Raw genomic sequence first — 11729 nt, forward strand, 5'->3', positions numbered from 1 at the left:
TTTTGAGCCCCTAGTCACTGAGTTCTGTGATATCACCAGCAATGTTTTCTCACCTCTACATTCTATATGAAAGGGATGGAAAGGCCCATCAGCCCCATCAAATAATTTATATTTAAGTAAACAAAGGGCAGGCTGTCTAATACAATGCCATAAGAAACCATTTTCCAAAAAATTGATAGAATGGAAAATTACTCTCATAAACAAATAAACTATACCAGACAAAGCCATGAAAATCTAAGAACATCAGAGAAAATCTAAGTTCGAACTCTTTGAAGGCTAGCTCACTCATGCCTAGGTGTTTCATTAGAGGACGACAAATAAATGATCTAGCAGTAATTCTGCAATGTGTTAAGCTGTTTTTGCATTGCTATAAAGAAATATCTGAGGCAGGGTAATTTACAAAATACAAAATTTAATTGGCTCACAGTTTTGCAAGGCTGTACAGGAAGCAGGGTGCCAGCATCTGCTTCTGGTGATGGCCTCAGAAAGCTGACAAGCATGGTGGAAGGTGAAAGGGAGCAGCATATCACATGGCAAAAGCAGAAACAAAAGAGAGGAGGAAGTTGCTACATGCTTTTAAGTAATCAGATCTTGTATAAACTCAGAAAGAGAATTCTGTCATCACCAAGGGGATGACAATAAGCTATTCATGAGGGTTCTGCTTCCACGATCTAAATATCTCCCAGCAGGCCCCGTGTCCAACAGTGGCCATTACATTTCCACATGAGATTTGGAGAGAAGAGACATCCACACCATATCATTCCATCCCTGGCTCCCCAAATCTCATGTTCTTCTCACATTACAAATTACAATCCTTTCCTTTTGGTAGTCCCTGCAAGTCTTAACTTTTTCCAGCATCAAGTCCAGAGTCCTAAGTCTCAGCTGAAACTCATCTCCTTCTGCCTCTGAGCCTGTAAAATCAAAACAAGGTATTTGTTCCCAAGATACAATGGTGTTATAGGCATTGGGTTAATATTATCATTCCAAAAGGGAGAAATTGGCCAAAAAAAAAAAAAAAGGGATGATAGGCCCCACACAAGTCTAAAACCTAGCAGGGCAGTGATTAAATCTTAAAGCTCCAAAATGATCTCCTTTGACTCCAGGCCCTACATTCAGGGCACACTGGTGTGAGGGCTGGGCTCCCAAGGCCTTGGGCAGCTCCACCCCTTTGGCTTGGGCAGCTCCACCCCTTTGGCTTGGGTAGTTCCACCCCTTTGGCTTGGGCAGCTCCATCCTTGGCTTTGCTGGATGTAGCCCACACAACTACTCTGATGCGCTGGAGTTCAGTGCCTGTGGTTCCTCCTGGCTGACAAAACAAACTGCTGGTGACTCTACCATTCTTGGGTCTGGAGGGCAGTTGTCCCCTTACCACAGCTCCACTATGCTGTACCATGGTGGGAACTTGGTGTGGGGGCTCTAATCCCACATTTCCCCTTGTCATTGCCTCAGTAGAGTCTCTTTGCAGGGGTTCCACCCCTGTGGCATGCTTTTGCCCAGGCAACCATGCTTTCCCATGTATTTAGTGCTGTTGAAGTAGAAGCCAGTAAGCTTTCTTTACTTTTGCAAGCTGTGCACCCACAGGCGTAAAACTATGTGAAAGCTGCCAGGGTTTGTGGTTGTGTCCTCTGAAGCAGCAGCCTGAACTATACTTGGGTCCCTTTGACCTGAGGCTGAAGCCAGAGCAGCCAAGATGTGGTGAGTAGTGTCCTGAAACTGAGCAGGCAGCAGGGCCCTGGGCCTGGCCCCCAAAACCTCTTTTTCCTCCTATGTCTTTGAGACTGTGATGGGAGGAACTGTCTCAAAGACTTTTGCAATGCCTTTGAGGCCTTTTTATTGTCTTGGATATTAGCACTTGACTCCTTTTTAGTCATAATCTCTGTAGCAAGCTGTTTGGATTGCAGCCTATTTGGATTGTTTCTCTACCACAGGGCCTGGCTGCAAATTTTCCAAACTTTTATGCTCTGTTTTCCTTTAAAACGTAATTTCCAACTTTAAGTCATTTCCCTGCTTCTCTATCTTATTGTTGTTAGAAGCAGCCAGACCACATCTTTAATGCTTTGCTGCTTAAACATTTCTTCCACCAGATACCCTAGTTTATCACTCTTAAGGTCAAACTTCCACAGATCCCTAAAGCACGAACACAGTGCAGCCAAGTTCTTTGCTAGGGTGTAGCACAGAGGACCTTTACTACAATTTCTGTTAACTTTCTCATTTCCAATTGAGACCTCTTCAGCCTGACTTTCACTGTCCACATCTCTATCAGCATCTCAGTCACAACCATTTAACCAGTCATTAAGAAGTTGCAAACTTTCCCTTATCTTCCTATCTTCTTCTGAGACTTCTAAATTCTTCCAATCTCCGCCGGTTACCCAGTTCCAAAGCTGCTTGGACATTTTCAGGTATATGTATAGCAATACTCCACTCCTGATACCAGTTTTCTGTGGTAGCCCATTCCTGTGTTGCTATAAAGAGATACCTAAGGCTGGGTAATTTATAAAGAAAAGAGGTTTAACTGGCTCCTGGTTCTGCACAGTGTACACCACAGACGTAGTGCTGGCATTTGCTTCTGGTAAGAGCCTCAGAAAGCTACAATCATGGCAAGAGGTGAAGAGGACCACCGTATCACATGGGAAAGACCGGGAGCAAGGGAAGGGGAAGTGCCACATACTTTTGAACACCCAGATATCATGTGAACTCAGAAGGATAACTCACTTATCACCAAGGGAATGGCACTAAGTTATTCATGAGGGATCTGCCCCCATGCACTAAACACCTCCAATCAGTGCTGACCTCCAACAATGGGAATTGCATTTCAACATGAGGTTTGGAGGGGACAAAGATCCAGACCATATCACGGGGGACTCCCATATTCTAATGTTGAGATCACTGAACTCTTCTAACCAATCTCCAATTTACAAGCTCTAATTATTCTCTGCCAAGACCATTTTAGGACTAACTGTGGACCCGCAAGGCATGTAGGTACCTCTCCCTAACTCCCCTCTTTTGAGATACCTTGAGAATGTCCATGGTCTTTGTTGAAACCTCAATTAATAAACAACTTTGTTCCCTAAGTGTGATTTTGTGGTATTTGACTGATGGCATCCACAAAGTAAAACAGCAGTTTATCCATGACACTTTTTAGTTTTGGATTTTTAAAGCTTGAGCCCAGTGGTACTAACATTTAGATCAATTATTTCCATAGAGTAAGAAAGGCCTCAGGGTTTTTAACCCTTACTCGAGCATTTCCCCACATGCATTCCTGAAAACATTAAGTTATTTAACAGTAAAATATATTTGAGAAATTTAACAAAATATATTCCATTCATAAAGAGTCACAATTCATGTTAGCACAAACAACTCCCAGAGAAGTCCTGCAGACATTTTTTAATGTAATATTACCTTTACACCAAATTATGTCACCAATAAAGCATGTTTCTAAAGCAACATCAACCAACTTTTCAGTTCCATGAAAATCAACATCTACTAGTTTCTTTGTTGCATGGAATTTTCTGAGATTTGTCACTGTATTGATTCACAGAATAATGTTCACTCTATCCCCACTCACATTCCAGGCATGGTCCTCCTTTAGTTTTATACAGGAGATTCTGCACAGGTGAGTAATTGGTCACACTGTCGAACATATTTTGGAGCATTATAATATGTGTGCATTAGCTGTAAGCATATTGTGCTTTATATGTTTCTTTATGGAACATAATTCATACAAGTAGAGTTGGAAAATTCTAGCCCCAAAATAACTTTGACACAAATATAAATGACTATGTATTGTAGAATTAACCAAAACACCCACAGAAAACTAAATTGAAAATGACGGTGTGGTATTATATTAATGATAATTTATAATTGAAAACAACAGCAATGAAGGCCTCAAGAAGACACTCAAAATTTATTGATAAAACGTGTTTTTACAATTTTGTAAATTCCCAAAGTTCATGTGCATAGTAGAAACCTTGCTAGGATGTTAAATGTTACCAAGATTTAACAGTAAGTTAAGGAAATACGTTCATTGTTAAGTTCTTGTCAAATGCAACTATTAGTAACCATTATTACAGTTTACAAACAAACTGGTTTCAGTTCCACTTACAAATGAAAACTCATGGTTTGCAGTAGCTTAACTCACAGATACTCTGGCTTTCTTTACTAAAATATGTATCTTTATCTCCCTTGATTTGAAAATAAAATAAGTAAAAATGAATCATAAAGGCTTTCTAGCGACTTATAATTGCTACAGTGCAAACTAAGCTACAATTAGCTAAAGATCAATTATTGGGTTCAGTGTTTCACTAACCTCTGCCAAATAAACAGTAATTCATCCTTTTACAGTTAGACAATTTTACATAAATATAACATTAACTTTAACTTAGAGTTGCCAGATAAATGTAAAATTGGGATATTAAATAGTTGTTAAAGGGAAACGAAAAACAGAAATGGAATGGTTGCTTTCCGTAAAGTGGGTTTTGCTGAAACATCATTTTGACAAACAAAGGCCAGTTCAGATCAAACCCCTTTTGGCCTCTAATGTTATTAAATTGGGAAGTCAAAGGCCTAGTATCATTGAGAATTTTCACAAGGCTCCAAAAATGACTTATCACGTGAACCAGGCATTCAAGTGCAGTCCACTTTGTAATGTTTTCATGGCAGGATCTTGCAGGCTTTGAGTGATATTGCCATTTTCTGGAGTTCTCAGCAGTGAAGCTCTTCCACCCAGTTGTAACCAACTTCACTGATCAGTAGCTCAGGCTCAGCTTCACCCTCATAAATTCAGTAATTCACTTGGCAGCTGCAAAGTAGACAGATCTTTAAGAAATCTCAGGTTTTTGAACAAATTAGAAGACTCACTGATTCTTTATTTGCTTCTGGATCCTGACATTAGTTTGGAGATAGGGGAGGGTTTACTGTTTCCAAAGTGTTTACAAAGATTTTTATTTTATTATTTAATTTGTACTATTTTTCTTTTGAAAATAAAAATGGTTTTATTCTTATGGTCTGTTGAATGCCTTGGGTGATATGTTTCTCAGATGTGGGCATTATTTGGACCATGGAGTTAGACTTACCAAACATGAAAACAGACATAGGGCATTTTCCTAGCAGAAACATCTACCCCAAATATTGTGGCTGGCAGAGCCAATTGTAATTATAGAGACTTGCTTTGTGATTTTAATTTCTTAAATGATAAATTTAAGTGTGCATATATGTAATTACATTGTCTGAGTTCATTTCCTAATTCTTCTACTAATTAGCTGGATAACCTTGTAGACAAGTCTGTAATCCTCTCTGCAATTCATCAATAACTTGGAATAACTTTCAGTTCAGAAGACTAATGATATTAAGTTCAGAGACATAATCATGATAACATATATGAAAGAGCTTAAAACAGTGTCAGGCACATAGTGGAAACTTAAAAAGTGTAATCCCTTTCTATGATTATTATCTTCACTTTTGAATAAGCATGTCTATCACTTGTTAATTGCTTTTTAATGTGACTATAAGTTGTTCTTTCTTTTTTGTTTTTAATATTTTTTTCTTAATCATGTAATACCTTAAAACAATTAAAATATTAAAAATAGGTAGTGAAAAGTAAGATTTTTAAAATCTCCACAGTGTCCGCAGTTGTCATTTCATCCAGTGATATTTTATGCTAAAATCCATTCTTTTAACTTTCTATCTGGAACTTTAAAAGAACATGATGAATACAAAAGAAAGGATATTATCCAAAATAAAATATTACTTACTATTGTTTTGTTTCTAATAATGATAATAACATAGTAACATCATTGGTCACTTGTTACATAGCAGGTATTCTGCTAAGATTACATTTACAAATGCATTATATCATTTTTGTTGATTACTTGTTATATAGCAGGTATTCTTCTAATACTATATTTATCAATGCCTTATATCATTCAATAATCTCAATAGTCTTATGATATAGGTGCTATTATTAACCTAGTTTTATAGGTAAGTAACTTCCTAAAGATAACTCACAGGGGATTAAACTGTACACTTAAAATGTAAAAGTTTCCAAATAAAATAGAAATCTAAATACATTGGATTTTTCAATTTCAGAGGCATCTTATAGTCTACCTTTGCTTCTTTCCTTTTTTTTAAAATGCTACCTACTTTTTGTAGAGGAGATAACTCCATTGTAGACTCCTTGCCCAGTCTCTAGCTCATTCTGCACACTGTCAACAGTTTACAGTTTCCAAATTTCAACTTTACCAAGTATCTTGTTTGCTCAGGAGGTGTCTCTGATTTCCTACTGCTTAGGATATAAAGTACAGACTACCTATGCTGCCTTCTAGATCTACCTCCACCTTAACTATTATTCTTATTTCTCCTAATACCTGGTATGACTTAATAAAGGTTACTCAACAAGTTTATTAATTGTATGGCTAAAAAAATGTTAAAACAATTATTCTTAGATAGTGGACTGAAGGCATTCAACATTTCAGCGTGGGTAATTTGGATAGTGCAAAACATAGTTTCTTGGTGTTTACATTAATTATTTTATTTGTAGCTATTGATGAATTGTTTGGGAATTTGAAAATGTGAACAAGCATTCATTCTGATTAGATGTTTCTTGGGAGCCAGAGCTTTATCATGGATGTCAGAGCCTGCTTTTAGAATTCACAGAAACTCCTGCTATTAGAAGACTTTACATAGGGGCCTATTTAACAGTCACATTGGTGATCATTTCTTCCGTTGGAATTTTTGCGATGAATCTTTTACATTTTGCAGATTGCTCTGTCAGGCGATCATTTTCTTTCCAGTAAGTCAATAGCAGCATGTTTGAAAACATAGACATCCTGTTCATCTGCTTTTAATAAGAATGCTTTGAGATCCCCAAAGGCTGGGAATATATTTTATTCATAAATTTATCCCAGATGTCAAGCACATTTTCTGGCACTAATGAGATATTTTTTAAATAAATAAATTCATGTATTGTTTGCCTACAAAGTAGACCTGGATATCAGCCTCTTCTCTGGGCTTGGGAGGATTGCTGTAAATTCCCAGGAACTGGATAATGTTTTGAGGTAAAAGAGAAATTTTACCCCCTTAACAATGTCCAGGGACCTACAGGACTAGATACAATTTCTTCCAAGACATGCTGGTGATATAACATGGATTGTACATAAGCATCTTTTTGGGATCCCAAATGTTCACTGGTATATCTCAGGAGAATACTTGGAAGTGGACTTCTGAGTGGAGTTGGCCAATATAAATCATATTTATTTTGATCTGTGTTATCTGTGAATCATTTTGTTTTTGACTTCCTCATGACTGATCTTAACAGAAAACCTGAGATTGTTAGAGAAACTTTATAGATCTTTAAAATAATATTTTATTTGTTTTCTTGAGAGGAGGCCTGGAAATTCAGAAATGAGGAGGAAAGATGGAATGTTAGGGCAAGTTCAAAGGAGTAGAAATAAATTAGTAGAACAGGACAAAATAACAGAACAAGAGAATCTGTGTACGGCCATTGTCTCTGATCTCCTCTCTCTGTTTCGTGTCATATTCAATAGTGCCCTTTTAGTTTTCTTGGTACCCAGGGAGTTCACACATTTTCCTTTATTTTTATGTTAAAGCTTATCATCAGAAAATAGTAAAATTCCTTCATGTCAGAATAATAAAAATCTACTTTCTCTTCAAAGGAATTTTCATGTTTATAGGGGAGAAACTGAGGATGGATAACGGAATAAATTGTTCCATACGGCATTTGTAACAATCTTGAACTGGGTGGGAGAAGTATAAGAGGCTGCATGAAAACTGACACGACCCAGGCACGTCTGAAATAGAAGACCATAGACAATCCCCTAGTGGTAATGTCCCCTTTACTTTGGAAGCAAACAGTTACCTTCCAGAAATTCACTTGACTCCTAAAAGTGGTCCATTAAATTTTCCCTAATCTGTACTGTGAAGATTATCCAAAATAATTGCCTCCTCTGAATTCAAATATGACCATAACATAGCAACAATTTAATAAGTTTAGTAGTATAAAGTTAAAAAAATATTTCTTGTTGAGCTCAATTATTTCACTCTGGTGCTCATCTTCCTCTATGTGCAGTGGTACTTTGTTGATATCACACTGTGAAAAGCACCTTATGCTTAGATCATTGTCATTTCTTTGTTGACTAATCCATTTAAGTTTTTTTTTTTTTTTGAAGACAGGAGTCATGTTATTTTCACCTCAGGGATGACATAGACTGGCACATAGGAGTTGCTCAATAAATGCTTGAACAAGTGAATAATGAGCCTCTCCTACTCTCCTACGTGCAGGGAACTATTATCAGAGAAAAAGGTGATAAAGATAACTAACACTCCTTTAGCAAATTTATAACAGCTTTGGGCAGGCATGACATGTCAAGAGATATATTTACAAAGCAATTTATTATTATCTCCTACTAGAGACAAAAAATTCTCTCTGTTGGGCTATTTATTCCTCTGCTCCACTAAATTCTGGTCACTTACAAATAAGACAAGATTCTCCAGTTGGTAAATAAAATGTTCATGCCTGTGTTATAGTCAAAACTCTAAACTTTTTCTATTATTATTATATAGAGGTTTCTCCTCAGGCCTGCTACAGTGGAGCGGGTGTGGAGATGCAAGAACTAGAGCTGCTGGGTGGCAAGGAGTCAGCGTCTTGGAGGCTTGTGGTTACACCTGAGGAGTATCTCACTAAAGGCTTTCACGTTTTGGAAAATATAATAAGGTCTTAGAAGCTTAATTCCAATTCAGTATATTTATAAAATCTCTTATTTTTTGAGGCTAAGGAAAGAGTTCATTGGCTATAAATTATGAATGACGAGAAAAGGCTAGCCTTGAGGAAATCTGGGGAAGATAATTCTAGACAGAAGGAGCAGCAAGGGCAAAGATTGGGGGAGCAGTAATGAGTTGGAAATGTCTGAAGGAAAGAATAAAAGTCAGGATGGCTGGAGCCCAGTGACTGATGAGGGATGGTATGGGATGAGAGCCAGAGTCTGGAATGGAGCAGATCATCTAGAGTCTGCGGTAAAGTTAGTTCCTTCCTTCCTTCCTCCCTTCCTCCCTCCTCCCTCCTCTCTTTCTTTCTTTCTTTCTTTTTCTTCTTTTCTTTCATTCTTTCTTTCTCTTTCTTTCTTTCTTTTTCTTTCTTTCTTCTCTCTTTCTCTTTTTGTTTCCACATTATTACTGTAATATTGACATACAAAAAGGTGTAAACATTTAATATATGCAATTTTATGTGTTTGGAGATAAATATATACCCATGAAACAATTATAACTGTTAATGTGATCAACTTATCTGTCACTTCCTAAAGTTTTCTCCTGGCACTGCTGTTTTTTGTTTGTTTTTGCTTTCTGTTTTATGTTCAGAGTACTTATGATAAGATCTATCCTCTTAGCAAATTTTTAAGTATGTATTATTTTTAATAATAGGTCTTATATTAAACAGTACATCTCCAGATCTTTCTCTTTCTTTTTCCTCCTCTGCTTTTTTTCTTTGTTCCTTCTTTTCTTCTTTCTTTCCTCCTTTTTTTCTTTCTAAAATTTAATTTGCAAAATGAAGTCCTTAGAGAGTGTAAGGAGGTTAAACAGGTGATCTGATATTCATTTTAGAAAGATACATCTGGCTGTAGTATGAATAATTTGGTTGGTATAGAGTGCAAGAGAGAAGGGAAGCAGGAAAACAATTGGAGGATGCTTCAATAGTTAGTAAGGAATCAAGTGGAGCAGGTATGGCAATTCATTTTATAGTTCAATAGTAAGATGCATAATGAGTTTCCAGGTCTTGGTCTTCAAATACCACTCTCTATTAAATGGAACTGGGTCTCCTTGGAGAAATGATTGATTTCAGGACTGGGACAGAGAAAGTTCAAGATATAACCTGGAAAACTGTGTGGTAGAAATTAAGAACATACTCAAAAATTGATGGAGACGTATCAGAAAGGTATAGAGAAGCCAGCTTGAAATGGCTCACATTGGCCAAATCTAGTGCTACTTGAGCATCAAAATAAATGATGACTGTATCACAATACAACACATTGAATAAAATAGTAAGACATAAATTCATTGTGTATGTAATAAAAAAGTATACAAATTTCGGAGAAAGGAAATCTCTTTAAAGTAAAATGCCAACCAATAAGCAACATCTGCTTTGAGAGGGTTAGTATGCATTCATTCATTCATTCACTAATGGCAAACTTGTGAGATATCAGTGGATAATTTGATGGAACAGAGCTCTCTTTGCTATAAAACTTCAGTAGGAAAACTGTGTAATAATAAACTTTTAACTATTTTTTCTCTTTCCCTTCCTTTTGACAGAGTAAGCAAGACTGACAGTGAGAACAAGATTAATTCTGTGAGAAGTAACTTTCCTATGTAAAAAGTTTTGAATCAATATAGTCTTTTAATAAATTTCAATAAATCAATAATTTTCAGTTGTATTAAAAGTTTTTAATCATCTATTTGAATCAGCCAAATAGTAATGTTTCCACTTGCAAATGAGTGAATTATCAGTATAAAATTGTTTCTAACTGAACAGGGATTAGGCTTTCAAACTTGAGTTTATTGACAAAAATTGGTAAAGATAATCTAATTTTGCCTAATGTACTTTTATGTGTTTAGTGACCATAACAAATAAATTGTTACATCAAGCCTGAGGTTGATGAGGCAGATATTTTATAATAAGTTTTTATTATTATGGTTATTTTGTATTATAATTTTATTACATCTTGGAATAAATATAAAATTAATTTTCTTAGCAATTTCCCAAAAAAACAATTTTGCTGTACTAATATAAGAGTAATATAAGAGTTCCTTATGAGTCATTAACCATAATTGTTCTAGTAATTATACTATAAATGTTTATTTTCAAAGACATTTTCATTTAACAAAGAATAGCATATATGTTTTACCCAAGCAAAGAAAGGTTGTAATAATGATAAATTGATAGTCAAAACAAATCTTTCAGATTTAAGGTTTCCCTTTCAATGAATATATTAGGAGTATTAAGAATAATCATTTACTGTAAGCTCATTAGTAAAGCAGGTCATTCACAATTGCATTTAAATTTTAATTGGCGTTCTGCAGGATTCCAGAAATTAAGCAGTTCACTAAACCATAGTACACCTTTCCTCTCTTCAGTCACTAACTTTTCTATTCTTTGCTAATATATCTTTGTGATTCTTTTGCATTGGGGAAAAATTATTTGCAAAATTATCCCAAAGCGTTTAGAGTCCCATTAATACTACTTAGTTATTTTTTACCTGTACAACCAGTCATTCTAATATCATGATCTGAGAGAAGTATTTCAGGAGGTCTGTAAATTTTGTACATCTATATAGGAAGTGTATTTTTTTTCTTATTTGCTTTCACTATTTCTGTACTGTTAGAGAAATAAAAAAGTTGATGCATCTAAATGTGTGGGCAACGATTTATTATAATGACTTCCTTATGAATAAGCTAGCTCAGGTATCTAGCTGCTTGTTATTGCATTAAAATATATTTCTATCTCAAGGGCAAATCTTTATTGCAAATAAGATTTAATATTTTATAGAAAACAGAAAAATAGTGCTATAGTAGCAGTTTTAAAATATTTTATACCATATTACTTATGTAAGAAAATTGTTAAAACGCAGATTTAATGGAAAAGACTTCAATATATCTAGTACCTTCATTTTGTGTGTGTATATAAAGTAAATGAGTTTGATTAAATGTTCTCTTGGCCTCTTTAA

The 11729-nt window shown here is 35.6% G+C and overlaps 1 long non-coding RNA gene across 1 annotated transcript; it reads left to right on the top strand.

Annotated features, from left to right (window-relative positions):
- Positions 1–220: 220 nt before the first annotated feature.
- On the top strand, positions 221–10422 carry LOC129048297 (uncharacterized). The gene is made up of 3 exons (XR_008510527.1): positions 221–929; positions 8578–8728; positions 10318–10422. It is a non-coding gene; the product is annotated as an uncharacterized LOC129048297 (long non-coding RNA).
- The last annotated feature ends 1307 nt before the right edge of the window (positions 10423–11729 follow it).

This window comes from Pongo abelii, chromosome 8 (assembly GCF_028885655.2).
Source record: "Pongo abelii isolate AG06213 chromosome 8, NHGRI_mPonAbe1-v2.0_pri, whole genome shotgun sequence".
Classification (NCBI taxonomy): Eukaryota; Metazoa; Chordata; class Mammalia; order Primates; family Hominidae; genus Pongo; species Pongo abelii.